At 49.3% G+C, this 14188-nt stretch overlaps 1 pseudogene; it reads right to left on the bottom strand.

The window, feature by feature from the left end:
- Positions 1-14188, bottom strand: part of LOC105475000 (zinc finger protein 777-like) — a 149896-nt pseudogene that overhangs the window by 34402 nt on the left and 101306 nt on the right.

Below are 14188 nucleotides of genomic sequence, written 5' to 3'. Positions count from 1 at the left end.
ATTTCTTACGCCTGTGTTTACTGCAATCTCTGAACATAAATTGTGAAGATTTCATGGATACTTATCACTTCCCCAATCAATACCCTTGTGATTTCCTATGCCTGTCTTTACTTTAATCTCTTAATCCCCTCATCTTCGTAAGCTGAGGAGGATGTACGTCACCTCAGGACCGTGTGATGATTATGTTAACTGCACAAATTGCTTGTAGAGCATGTGTCTTTGAACAATATGAAACCTGGGCACCTTGAAAAAGGAACAGGATAACAACAATGTTCAGGGAACAAGGGAGATTGGACTCTGACTGCCGGTGAGCCGGACGGAACAGAGCCATATTTCTCTTCTTTCAAAAGCAAATAGGAGAACTATCGCTGAACTCTTTTTCTCAGCAAGGAACATCCCTGAGAAAGAGAATGCACCCTGAGGGTAGGTCTATAAACGGCCCCCTTGGAGGCTGCCGTCTTTCATGGTCCAAGCCCAAGCCGCAAGTGCTCCCAGGCTTATTAGGACGAGGAAATTCCCGCCTAAGAAATTTTGGTCAGACAGGTTGTCTGCTCTCAAACCCTATCTCCTGATAAGATGTTATCAATGACAATGTGTGCCGAAACTTCATTAGCAATTTTAATTTTGCCCCATCCGGTGGTCCTGTGATCTCGCCCTGCCTCCACTTGCTTTGTGATAGTTTATTACCTTATGAAGCATGTGATCTCTGTGGCCCACACACTATTCGTGCACTCCCTCCCCTTTTGAAAATTGCTAATAAAAACTTGCTGGTTTTATGGCTCAGGGAGCATCACGGAATCTGTCGACATGTGATGTCTTCCCCGGACATCCAGCTTTAAAATTTCTCTCTTTTGTACTCTTTTCCTTTATTTCTCAGACCAGTCAAGACACTTATGGAAATAGAAAAGAACCCACATTAACTATCAGGGGTAGGTTCCCCCGAAAAACCATGAATGTCCTGATGATGACTGGCAAGCGGCCAGCTCGGAACATGCTTCTGCCCTTAGGAAAGTGCAAATCTGACTGAGATGAGATGATGAACATGGGGGATGCGTTTAATTTCACACAAGTGGAGCACAGGAGGGCCTCTAAGGAACACCATCTTTCTCAGTGTCAGACGAAAGGGAAAACCAAGGCAGGTGGGACGGTCAAGGGCGGGTCTTCTGGAGGAATCAGGGGTCAAGCCTTGCAGAGATGTGGTCTCCGTGGTCAAATGACCCAGCAGGTCTTCACTTTAGGAATTTGGTTTTTCTCCTGTGTCCACCTGTCCTTCCCTTAACTTTCAAAGGTGCTGACTGGCTCCAGGGAAATCTGAGACACTGATATCTGGTAACCAGATTCACCTTAAATAAATGTGTGCTTCTAATCATACCGAACCATAAGGCTGACCAAGGTGTGTATGTTCTACAACTGCTACTGGCTTAAATTAAGGTTGAGGTCGGACGCGGTGGCTTATATCTGCAATTACAGCACTTTGGGTGGCCGAGGTGGGCAGATGACCTAACATCAGGAGTTCAAGACCTGCCTGGCCAACATTGGGGGTGAAACCCTGTCTCTACAAAAATACAAAAATTAGCTGGGCATGACGGCGGGTACCCATAATCCCAGTTACTCGGGAAGCTGAGGCAGAAGAAATGCCTGAATCCAGGAGGTGGAGGTTGCAGTGAGCTGAGATCGTGCCATTGTACACCAGCCTGGGAGACAGAGCAGGATTCCCTCTCAAAAATAAATAATAAATAAATAAATTAGACACTGGTTCTCAGAAGCAAGGCCGACTCTTTGCAAAGCTTTGAATTAATCTTGTTTTCAATACACAGTTGCCCCTTGAACAACATGGGTTTGAACTACGCAGGCACACTTATAAGTTAATTTTCTTCTGCCTCTGCCACGCCTGGGACAGCAAGACCAACCCCTCCTCTTCCTCCAGTCTACTCAATCTGAAGATGACACTGAGGAGGATGACCTTTATGATGCTCCACTTCCATTTAATGAGTAGTAAATATATTTTCTTTTCCTTATGATTTTCCTAATAACATTTTTTCTCTAGCTTACTGTAAGTATACAATACACAATACAAGAGCATACATAGTATGTGCTATTCCCTGTTCATAGTATCAAGACTTCTGTTCAATAGGAGACTATCCAGTAGTTAACTTTTTGGAGAGTAAAAAGTTGGATGTAGATCTTCAGCTGCTTGGGATTGGGGGCTGGCGCCCCTGGCCCCTGCATTGTTCAAGGGTCCACTATGCTCCTGCCTTCCCTCTCGGTGTCCTCCTCTCCCTCCCCTCATCTTGTGCCCGGCTTCCGTCTCTTCCTAAAAGATTAGGTTTGCCGCCTGTTTCCCTAATAGAAAGTATTCATTTCTAGAGCATTAGTTGAATAAGTTAGAGGTTAAAACTCAACTATAAAAACTCAGACATAAAACCTGTAACCTTCATGTTTCTCCTCGGCTCTCTCTGGAAAGATCACACCCTTCCTGGCCTTTCCATCTCTGTTTCCTGCACATCACCTGAGGCCTCCCTGGCCTTCTCCCAGCCCTTACCTGGACTCGGGTCCGCAGGAACATCTGGAATCTTGGGGCCAGGGCGGCGCCAGTGGCAGGGCTCCTTCCCTTGTTCAATCTGGGAGAGGAGCTCGGGCTTGGAGATGGCGTAGTCTGAGGAAAGACAGAAGGTTAGTTTTTGCCACGTTCCAGTCAGAGCTGGGGACAGTCAGCCCAGGAAACCAACAATAGTCTAGAAACGAAATCTCTTGATTGTTATAGAGCAGTAGCTCTCAACCACAGGCAATTTTGCTCCCTGGGGACATTTGGCAAAGTCTGGAGACAATTCTGGTTGTCGTGCTCAGGGCTGGGGGACAGGTGACTGGCATCTGGAGAGTAGAGGCCAGGGTTGCTGCCGAACATCCTACGATGCAGAGGATGGCCCCCAACACATAAAATCACCTGGTCCCAAATGTCAACAGTGCTGGGGTGAAGAAACTGCCGCAGAGCGTGCATATTAAACAGCAGTGCACTTGTGCTGACAAAACAACCTCATGTCTGCACTTGCTCCTGTCCTCTCTAACAGGCCTCGCTGCCCTTGGCTCCAGGGTCACAGACAGGAAATTAGAAGAGGAAATCAGCCCAGGAAGAAACACTGTCCAGGCCCTTCCTGGGCAGGATCAAACAAGGAGAGCAGAGAGTAGTAGCCCAAAAAAATGAGGGAAGAGTAGTTTTGAGGCATGAAGAAAATGTCTGCTGCAAGAAGCACCATTGGCCCATGTTCTCCACTGACCTCGAGGCATGTCACCGTAAGGGCCACGCATGTCTGTAGGAGAAGGCTGAATTAGAAAGAGTCTTTCTCAAATGTGAGTCGATTACACACAGGCTCTGAGAGCAGGAGGGGTCTTCCTTGCTCCAAGTCAGCACCAATAGAAAGGTCCACATCTGAGGCCTGTGTAGGAGGGAAGCCACCACCTTTCCCAGCCTGGTGTTCTGGGACCCTGCGCACAGGGCGAAGGGAGCTTTTAACTCCATCACCCAGGGCTCATCTTTCACAGGAGGTAACAACTCTCAGGGTCAACGTTTCTGGTGATTTACATATCACTGTCATGAAAGCAACCACGTGGAGAGAGAAGTACAGGGACTTCCAAAATCCCATAATGAGTGTCAGGCCTTACCCAAAGAGACCAGCGTCTTGCAGTTGCCCCTCACCACGTGCCTGTATAGCTCCTTCTGCCAGTCCTCCAGCTTGCCCCACTCCTGCTCAGAGAACTACAGAGCCACATCATCAAAGGCCACGGGCACCTGAAACCACAAGTGTCACACTCGCTCACCCACATGCTCACAGTCTCGGCCCCATGGCCTCCCCAACCCCAGGGTGCCCCAGGGCTACCTTGGGGGACTCCCCCTTGCTGCCCAGGGGCAGCCACAGGATGCAGAAGTTCCCGTTGCGCAGCAGGTTCTCCATGTTCTCCAGCCGCCTCTGCAGCAGCCCGTACTCCTGCAGCAGAGTTCCCAGCATGGCCCATTTGCCCTCCAGCTGGTTCCCGAACTCCTCGGCTGTCTTCTCGCAGTCGGCCAGCTACTTCTCGGCCATCCCAGTTCGACTTTCTAGGGAAAGCAGGCGAGCAGCCTGCCATTCAATCTTCCTCTCCATGGCATGAATGTTGGCTGCCATTGTCCACGGAGAAATCTTTCAGAAACACAAGAGAAACCGGCATCATTCATTCCATCCATTGTCTTCACTGAGCCCCTCTTTCCCTAGGCATGGGGGAGCTGGGCTGGGAGCCCATATGTGTGGACAAGAGGGGCTATCCTGTACCACATGCCAGATCTCAGGCTGGCAATCACCTGTTTGGGTATGTTAGGTCTATGTCTGGGTGGGTGCCTTTACTCCAGGCCTCTGCAGCACAATGCAGACCCTTCTCACGGTGCTTACCCCCCTACACAGTAATTTCCTACCCACGCCTATACTGTGGGCTCCCTGAACATGGTATTGCATCTTTTCATACCACAGTCCTTGACCCAAGCCTGGCACTCAGTGCAATTTTGCTACGTACACAGTGACTTAGCATTGCTCGGTATTTTAGTGGGGAAACAGTAAACTGCAGATTTACTATAGCCCAGCCTGCACCTCCCCTCATGATTACACAGGAACTGTCTATTGACAATAATGCAGCAAAACAAACAAACAAACAAAACACAAAAAAACACAGCCGATTCACTGAAATGGCACAAACAAGAGTACTACTTATTTTTTGTCCCCTTTTAATATACATAAAAATCTAATAGCCAGTTCCTCTTCCCCCAGGATAGTCTCATTTTGTCCCCTTCCCATCTGCCCCTCCCCACAAGCTAAAATTCCCATGACTGCAAATCTCCATCAGTCCAGAGGTTTTTGACACTGCATGAGCCATACAAGATTCTTTCTCTTTCCCAAGTCCCACCCGCTCAACATAAAAATGATGGCCTCGATCATTTTTGTACCTGTACCAGGAGTGGTGACATACAGTCGGGTGATGAAAATGGACATATGTCACAAAGTTACACTTATATATGGGCAAAAACCATCTTAATGAGAGATGAGGGGCCTCCCTGTCCTTGGAAACATTCACATGGCGTATCAGTGACCGGCAGCTGGGGACAAGAAGAACGAGCACATACTGCCTTGGGTGGGGAGCTGGACTATTTGAGCCACCCACTTCTGAAAATGGGACCTACAGGGCAGAGAGGAGCTCCTGGTACCCATGCCCAAGGATCAACGCCTCCTTACAACAATCTGCAAAATAATTCCTCAACAAAAGGTTGGCGATTATTTGCAAAATGAGTAAGTGGCTACTAGAAACCAGTGCGGATTCACTTAGAGAAAGTCACTGAGAACTAGAACGTGGGTGGACACCTCAAAAAATAGAGACAAAAGGAGAGTTTGAGCAAAGGTAGAAAAAAAAACTTGTCCAGCACAGTACTAAAGGGCCTGTCTGGCTGTTTGAAGGAAAGCAGGACCTAAAGAAGGTAGGACTCTAAGGGGTCTTCAAGGCTGGGAGGTTCTGGACAAGCTGAACTGTTTCTAGGCGAAAACCCCAGTGTGGGTGGGAGTCTTGCTCTCAAGGAGTAGGCGGCCCTGCAAGTACCCAGGTGAGCTGGCTTGGTGCTGGGTTTGAGTCCGCCCTCCACCTAAGGCCACTGTTCCTTCCCTCACCTCTCCTTTCTTAGATCAGTCCCTGTCACGTAAAGTCAAACGCCAAGAGTTTACTCCAGAAGCTTCCTTTCAACTGGTCACCAGCTCCCCATCCACTGAAATCCTCCCCATCCTCCACGTGCATTATTACGGTCTTTGTGTGGCATGAAAGGGACCTCTGCATAAACTACTTTATTAAGAAAATATTAGTCTTTTACAGATGGACAACCAGGTGCACGGTTTTCTTACAATTCTGATGGGGCCAGGAAGCCCTGTGTAAGGCCCTCACATTATGTGGTGGGAGGTGGCGACTGTGCGCTGCTCGCTCCAGCCCAGATTCTTACTGTCTGGTGGCTGGAATATGTGGGGCTGTCCTTAGACTCCTGCCACGGGAGCCGAAACTCTTTGCTTGAGAGGAGCTGATGGTAAGAGGAGCTGGATCCCTCACCCACTGCCCACCCGCAGGATGAAGTCCAGCCATGCAGGCCCCTTCCTAGTCTCTCTCTGCAGACTCCTTTCCCACTGCCTCAAACCAAAACCATCTTCTCCAGGCTCATGGACTCTTTTCTGTTCCTCAACACGCCCTGCACTGTCCCGTCTCTCTGCGCCTTTGCCCAGACACTCCTCCCTCCCTGAAAGCACCACGGGTCTAGTTGGGCCTGAAATCCTAGCCTTCCCTAAAATCCGGGTCAAATCACAGAGGCGCAGAACATCAGGAGAGCATCAGGCCATGAGGGGTGGACAGCGGTACCAGGCGGCCCCCTGACGCTCCTTCCCCCGGAGCCCACCGCAAGCTTCCACCTGGGCGCCAGCACTCACCCCTTTCTATTTTGCACAATTATTGCCCGCGTACCTGTCTGCTTGGTCCTTGAACACACAGCCACTGTGTGTCTTTTCACACTTCCAGGGGTGCCAGCCTGGGCAAGTTAACTTCTCTAGGCCCCAGGTTTTTCTTTTGCATGACAGAGATTAACACCAGTACCCATCCCACTGGCTTGCTGTGAGGACAGAAAGACAGACTATCGCCTCAACAGGGCTTGGTGCAGTACCTGGCTCTATATCCCCTTCCGCGCCGACCCCGGGGAGCTGGGCAAGTAAGGGGTGTCGGTGTATGCGGATTCGAAGCCACACAACTCCCAGGTACCACTAAGCCGCTGGGAGGAGCTGGGGGAGGGACCCACAGGCAAAGCGCCAGGCAGAGAAAGGAGCCTCGGGTGGAGAGACGCAGACTTAGGGTACAGCGGCTGGGGCGGGCGCAGGAAGCCCCGGAGAGGCCAAGGAACTTGGCGTGGGGCGGCCCGGGGCGGAGACAACCGTTCCGCCAGCGCTCGGGCTCGGCCCGGAGTGGGGGTCCCGGCTGGCAGGCGCAGTAGGCCCCGGCGGACTCCGCGCTCCGGTTCCCCGGAGCCCCAGGCGCGTTAGTACGGTCCGACTGCCGGAGCCCCCGTGTGCCGGGCCCGGGTCGCCCGGGGCACCCAGGCCACAAGTCCGTGCGCGCGCTGATCGCCCTTACCGGAGCCGCGGCCACCTCCTCCGTGGCCCTGCGCTGTCCGTCGCGGCCCGAAGAAAGTCGCCGCGGTGCTGCGCGCGGCCCCACGCAGGCCCCGCCTCCCAGTGCTCTCCGCAGACTGCGCCCGCCCGGCCTTGCCCCCGCCGCCGCTCCTCCCTGGCTACCCCTGCCTGGAGCCGCCCGCAGTCGCACCAACACCTTTAACGCCCGGCAGGTCCACGCTGTATCCTGGGAGCCGGCGCGGCCGACTAAGGCACGTGAGGCTTCCTGGAGGCAGGCAGCCGCGCAGCCCCACCTGCAGCTCCGGAGGCGAACTGCAGGCGCGAAGCCCGCCTGGCCCGCGACCCGGCGCTGACCTCGCGACCCCTGGCCGACCCCTCACCCATCCCCCGACTGCCGAGTGCGCGCGCGCAGTTACTGCGCTGGCCCCGGTGCACTGGCAGGGCCCTCCCCGGTGACCTTGGGCAGTGTGGCCCCCTCGCCCAGCTGGGCCCTGGCGCGCCCGAACAGGCACTTCTGCCGCCTGAGGTCCGGGGCCTGGAGGTTTGGGCTGTTTTCGGGGGGCAACTATAACTCACCCCCCATCTGTGTTTGAAGTGGAATAAATACTTCGAACAATAGGAATATACCGGTAGACGCCACTTAACATTTTCTACCATGTGTTTACTACAGTAAATATTTTTTAATGGCATGAGCAATGGAACGCAATACCATCATTGAACATTTTGGGGAAGAACTTGGTATGGACAGATGTTCATGATACTTTAAGAGAAAAAGAGATATTTAAGAGAAAGATAATTAAGAGAAAAAGCCTGTCCAGAACGATCCTGTCTTTGTTTTGAAATTAACACTTTAAAACAATATATGACATGATATGTAGCGTTATATATACTCTATATATAGCGTTATATATACTATATATAGTTATATATACTCTATATACGTTATATATATCTATAGTTTTGAAAGTTTGGAAGCATACATATGTCAACATAGACTAAGCAGTTTTCTTTAATAGACCACAGGCCTTTTCCCAATTCATGTTTTTATTTTTCAATAACAAGGACAGTATTTTTAAACAAGGAGAGAAAAATAAAAATTTAAAAGTCCTTAAGAGGCTGGGGATGGAGGACGCCTTGGACGGGCGCCCCCACGTGGTTACAGAGGCGCATTGCCTTTCAGATTCCTGGGCTGAGCGGGGCTCTTTCCAGCTGGGGAAACTGCTCCATGTGGTGCGGAGTCTACGGGGCTTGCCAGGCTTAGGGACTGGGATCTGAACATTCTCTGCTAGTTTCTCCTTTTTTTCTTTTTTGAGACGGAGTTTCACTCTTGTTACCCAGGCTGGAGTGCAATGGCGCGATCTTGGCTCACTGCAACCTCCGCCTCCAGGGTTCAAGCCATTCTCCTGCCTCAGCCTCCTGAGTAGCTGGAATTACACCACCACGCCAGGCTAATTTTGTAGTTTTTTTTAGTAGAGACGGGGTTTCTCCATGTTGGTCAGGCTGGTCGCGAACTCAGGACCTCAGGTGATCCGCCCGCCTCGGCCTCCCAAAGTGCTGGGATTACAGGCATGAGCCACCGCGCCCGGCTGTTCTCCCCTAGTTTCTCTTCATCAGTGTGGGCTGAATGTACAGCCCGGGCATCATCTGGGTTGCATTCTTGTTTGTGTATAAAAATGGAATTGCCCCAGGAGTCGTGTGGGGGAAGACCTTACTCATAGTGTTGCCAATGCTCCTGCATCCGACTTTCTTCTTCAGGTCACAGGCACTACCCAGCTATTCTCTGATGCCTCTCATCTCTGGGTGATTGTCCCTCAAATGAGGGGGTTTAGACATTTCCTGCCTGGAGCCCTTGGCATCGTTTGTCTTTTGGAGTAAATCCCACAGAGGGTAAAATCACCCTACTCACCCCATGAGCTGTAGGAGAATGTCCCCGGACCTGCCCCTAGGGTTTTTCCTGTTTTTTTCTTTTTCCCTTCAGCTCTTCCACGTGATTCCTTCCCCTCTCAAGTGACACATCTCCTCTGGTAGGGGTGGACCCATGTTTTATGGGTCTGAAGCTTGTGTAATCTGGAAGAACATTATTAAGAAAAAGCCTCATAAAATTACAAATGTAGAAGGAGGCACAGAGCTGGTGCAGGGGAGGCACTCTGAAGCTTCTTTAGCTTCATTGTAAGGTCCTGGATTAAAAAAAAAAAATCCAGCAGAGGCATCAAACATACCCAAGCATTGTCTAGGCTGGGACATGTGCACCAGGGGATATTGTAGGGGGAACTGGGAGTCAGGAGACCCATCAGTTCTGTCATTAACCAGTCGAGATCCTTGGGCAAGTCAGTCAGCCCTTGCCTCATATGTAAAGTGAGGAGATTGGCCTAGACCATTCTGCAAACATCCCTGAGTCCAGCCTTCCTTTCACCACTTGTTACGGGACCCAGTAGAAGACCACTGCTTCCACTCTCACTGTGGCCTTTTTGCGGGTCACCCTGCATGATAATTTACCTGTTATCAAGACAACAATGTGCTGATCAGTCCCTGCCCTGTTGCCTGGAAGATCCTACTCCCGGATTACCTTGGAAAAGGGGCTTATTCTTGTTAGAGGAGACAGAGGTGTTATCTCCATGGCAATATGGCCCCTAGGGGAACTAGTGCTTTCATGGTGTGTCCCATGGTGTGTCCTGGAGGACATGAGCAGTGGGGCAAAGTGCAGTCTGGACTTAAGTGACCATCTGTGTGTCTCTTGAAGGAATTTAACATCATCATAGAAATCACTGTGGAATTCAGTGTTTCCCAGGTCCTCAGATCAGGAGTGGAGAGGAGTGGCTGCCTTAGCTGCCTTCTGAGAAGGCTGCCAGGGCTACAAGGCAAAAGGCCTGTGGGTAAAGGAGGAAATTCCAGTAGGAGGGAAAGACAGTTCACAGATGGGACAGTTTACCAGCTCCTGTGACAACAGAAGAGGCAGGGCCTTGGCATAGATGAGGAGGTGAAAACGAGCTAACCCAAGTGTTACTCCAAGTGTTCCTTCTAAGAGGGACAGGGCTCTGCCTGCCATCAGAAAGGTCATGAGGGAGGCTGGACGCAGTGGCTCATCCCAGCACTTTGGGAGGTTAAGGCAGGAGGATCGCTTGAGGCCCCGAGTTTCAGACCAGCCTGGGCAACATAGTGAGACGTCTGCTGTACAAAAAAAAAATAATAAAAATAAAAAGTATTAGCTGGGTATGGTGGCACACACCTGTGGTCCCAGTTAGTTGAGAGGCTGAGGCAGGAGGATTGCCTGAGCCCAAGAGTTGGAGGCTGCAGTGAGCTATGATTGTTTCACTGCACTCCAGCCTGGGTAACAGTGCAATACTCTGTCACTTAAAAAAACAATGAAAAAGTCAAGTGGGGTTGTTCTCCTGCAACATTTTTTGGTCCTTGAAACTAGGTTAACATTGGCCATTTTAAGGCTTTTGGGGATTCCAAAATCCACTCAGCTACTGCCGTGTCACTATTTCTTGGAGTTGCTCCTTCTCCATCATTCTCCATGTATATTAACTGAAGAAGTGGAGCTGGAAGAATCATCTTTGTCCTAGATTGCAGTTGTGTTGAAAGCGCCCTGAATGGAATACCGGGCCCAGAGAGTCAGACCCAACTCTGTCATTAAGTGTGTTAGAACAGACACGTCAGTCACACGAAGTTTCTTTTGTGGGTGTCCACCGTGACAGGAACTGGAGGGTGACTCTGAAGGCCATTCTAGCAGTGCTTTTCCAGGCTGCCACCCCCACGCAGGAACTCAAGGCAGGGAAGACACAGGATCCGGGGTATCTGAGGAGGAGAGACTGCCTCCTGTTATACACAAGGTCAGTGAGTTTTCACTCAGGTGGGTCTGGCAGCTCCTATGAGCTTCCATCGTGAAGTGGCATCTCATAGGTTCCTGGTGATCTGGGTATGACTATAAAAGTCAAAGATATTAATTAACCCACACAATAGCAGGATAGGGTATAGCTCAGGGGAAGAGTATTGGACTACAGATCCAACAGGACACCAGTTCAAATCCAGATAACCCCTCTGGCTTTTCAATTTTGACATTTTAAATAGGTGCCTATATTTTAACTTCTTTTCTATTAGACAGTAGAGTAAAGATTTCACTTTTTCTGGAACCAGCAAATGGTGAGGGTAGAATGTGGTGGTTTTATACATTTTAGGGAGACATGAGATATCAATCAATATGCGTAAGATGTACATTGGTTCAGTCCGGAAAGGTGGGACAACTTGAGGTGAAGGCAGGACAACTGAAAGGAGGGAGGGGGCTTCCAGGTCACAGGTAGATAACAGACAAATTGTTGCACTCTTTTGAGCTTCTGAGGAGCCTCTCCAAAGGAGGCAATCAGATATGCATTTATCTCAGTGAGCAGAGGGGCGACTTTGAATAAAATGGGAGGCAGGTTTGCCCTAAGCAGTTCCCCGCTGGACTTTTCCCTTCACGTTAGTGATTTGGGGGCCCCAAAATTTATTTTCCTTTCACACTTAAGTGTACAGTACTTGAAACTGGACCTGTGGCTGGGTGCGGTGGCTCACACCTGTAATCCCACCACTTTGGGAAGCCGAGGTAGGCGGATCACGAGGTCAAGAGTTCGAGACCAGCCTGGACAACATGGTGAAACCCCATCTCTACTAAGAATACAAAAATTAGCTGGGCATGGTGGTGCATGCCTGTAATGCCAGGTACTGTGGAGGCTGAGGCAAGAGAATCTCTTGAATCTGGGAGGTGGAGGTTGCAGTAAGCCGAGATCACGCCACTGCACTCCAGCCTGGGCAACAGAGCAAGACTCCATCTTGGGGAGAAAAAAAAAAAAAAACAAAAACTGGACCAGAACAGCATCTTCACGAACAAAGGCTGTTTCAGCATTTCCTAGTTGTCTTAATTTTTCCCCTTCTCGATCCAGGCATTCCCCCTGGGATGGGGTGGTATTGGTCTTCTAATTCCAAGACAAACCACGAGGATTTATAGCTCAGTGAGTGAGCCCTTATAAGGCCAAGAGAGTTTGCAGAGGATGAAATGTCAACAGGTTAAAATATAAGTAAAGTTCCATGTTGTGTTTAAATTTTGTAACTATCAAAGGCAATTTTATGTCATATTTAAGCTTTAAAAGCAAACTTCTGCAGAAGGGATTATATCAACCATCTCAAAAGCTCAAGGATGTGATAGCATTCTATGTTTTAGAGAACAAACAGCTTTTTTGGTACAAAATCTCAAAATTCATGGAGGTTCAGCTATACAGCATAGAATTCAGAAGCACAATTCGTGATTTTTAGTATCCCTTACACTAATCACCTTTTATGAATCTTTTTCAGAACTACCTAAAATACTAATTCTTTTGATTTCTATGAACAACAGAAGTTTCCACTTTAGATAGGTTAAAAACAGGTTCTTGTAATAAAACTATGTGACAGCAACAAAGTCTTATTATCTTTACATTGGATGGCAAGAAAACACAACAGAGAAGCAAGTACTGAAGACAGAGCCTGGTCAAGTGTAGTGTCACTTGAGGCTCTGTCTAATTTGATCGTTTAGCAAATGGCACTTTGCTCTACTCCCCTGAGCTGAAAATATTCTGTATCCTGTGACCTTTCTTCTTAGTATAAGATGTAGGGGCCTGAATAACAACACTTCTTTTATCTTTGGTGTCATGCTTCATAATTTCCTTTTCATTAAAGCAGATTCCTTTTGTTAACAAGATATTCGAATTTTTTATTTAGTACTTTTTTTTCCTCCAAAAAGTGGCATTGGTAACTCAAACAAGAAATGCTAGAGGGGTTGGACACCCCATTCCCCATAGTGAGCTTATTTCACATTGCAGGCCTGTTTCACAACAGTTCATATACACTGTAAATATATATACTACTTTCTACCCACAAAAACTTAAATTTTTTAAGAAGTGGTTTTTGCTGTTCTAGTTTCACAAACACTTAGAGCTTTGGCCTAGAACTTGGGTACTTGCCCCTTTCCCGTCCCTGCCATCCAATGCCTTCTGATAGTGAAAATGGTCTCTCCGGACAGCCTCCTTCCTGTATCCCCATTACTGTTTCAGCTCCTCCACCCAAGCCCGCCAGCCCTCCAGCTATTCTGTAAACAGTCTCCTTCCTCCTTAGCCTTGCTCTGCGAGTCTGTCTTTTCATCCCTCCTTTTACACCTGAAGGCCGGCTTTCCCCTGAAGCCATCCCTCCCCTTCAACCTCCAGAACTGAGAGGGTGGGTTCTCCTTCTCAGCCTCGTTCTCCACGTTGCCCCCAAACCCCAGCTCCTCCACCATCCCTCCCTGCTTCTCCTCTCTCAAAGCCATTTCCTTCCACCACGCTCTCCTCTCCATGTTTGTGTCTTCTCCACAAACTTAGTGGAAATTTTTAGAACCAGGCTAACAATCATATTTTCCTCACCTCCTCCTGCTTTCATCCTCAGGAATGTCAAACTCCACAGCAATGTGCTTCCAATGCTAAGGCCTCACCAGATTTTCATCTTCCTGGCTCTAGGAATGTTCACAAACTCCGTTCACTGCGGCTCTCAAGGTGTGCGGTAAGGCAGAGGTTCAGAGTTTTCCACCAGTGTCTTCTACGTTGCTTCTTGGTTATCAGCTGAGCACACAGCTTCCCAGAAGGAAAACTGCACTTCCCAGACCCCCTGGAGCTGTGAGGCCACAGGCACAAGGCTGGTCAATGAGATGCAGGTGAAAGTGATGGGTGTACTTACATGGAGAGGCTTGTCTTTCCTCCTTCCTACTGGCGGGGAGGTCGATGAGATGCTAATGTGGGTGATGGCATACTGGAATGAAAGCCAAGCTGGCCAGACAGCCAGAAAGAAGAACTCGGGTTCTTGACCCTATGGAAAGCCATCCCTGGACCACCTACCTGTGGACTTCTATGTGGAAGAAAAGGAAGCTTCTGGTTTGTTTGCTTGTTTTTGTTTTGCTTCCATCCTTTGTTATTTTGCGTGTTCAGCATTCATAGCCAAACCTGATCACCACTTAAACCATTCCCTTTCAAGAT

This window comes from Macaca nemestrina, chromosome 4, assembly GCF_043159975.1.
Source record: "Macaca nemestrina isolate mMacNem1 chromosome 4, mMacNem.hap1, whole genome shotgun sequence".
Taxonomy (NCBI): Eukaryota; Metazoa; Chordata; class Mammalia; order Primates; family Cercopithecidae; genus Macaca; species Macaca nemestrina.
This window is presented reverse-complemented; position numbering and strand designations above follow the sequence as displayed.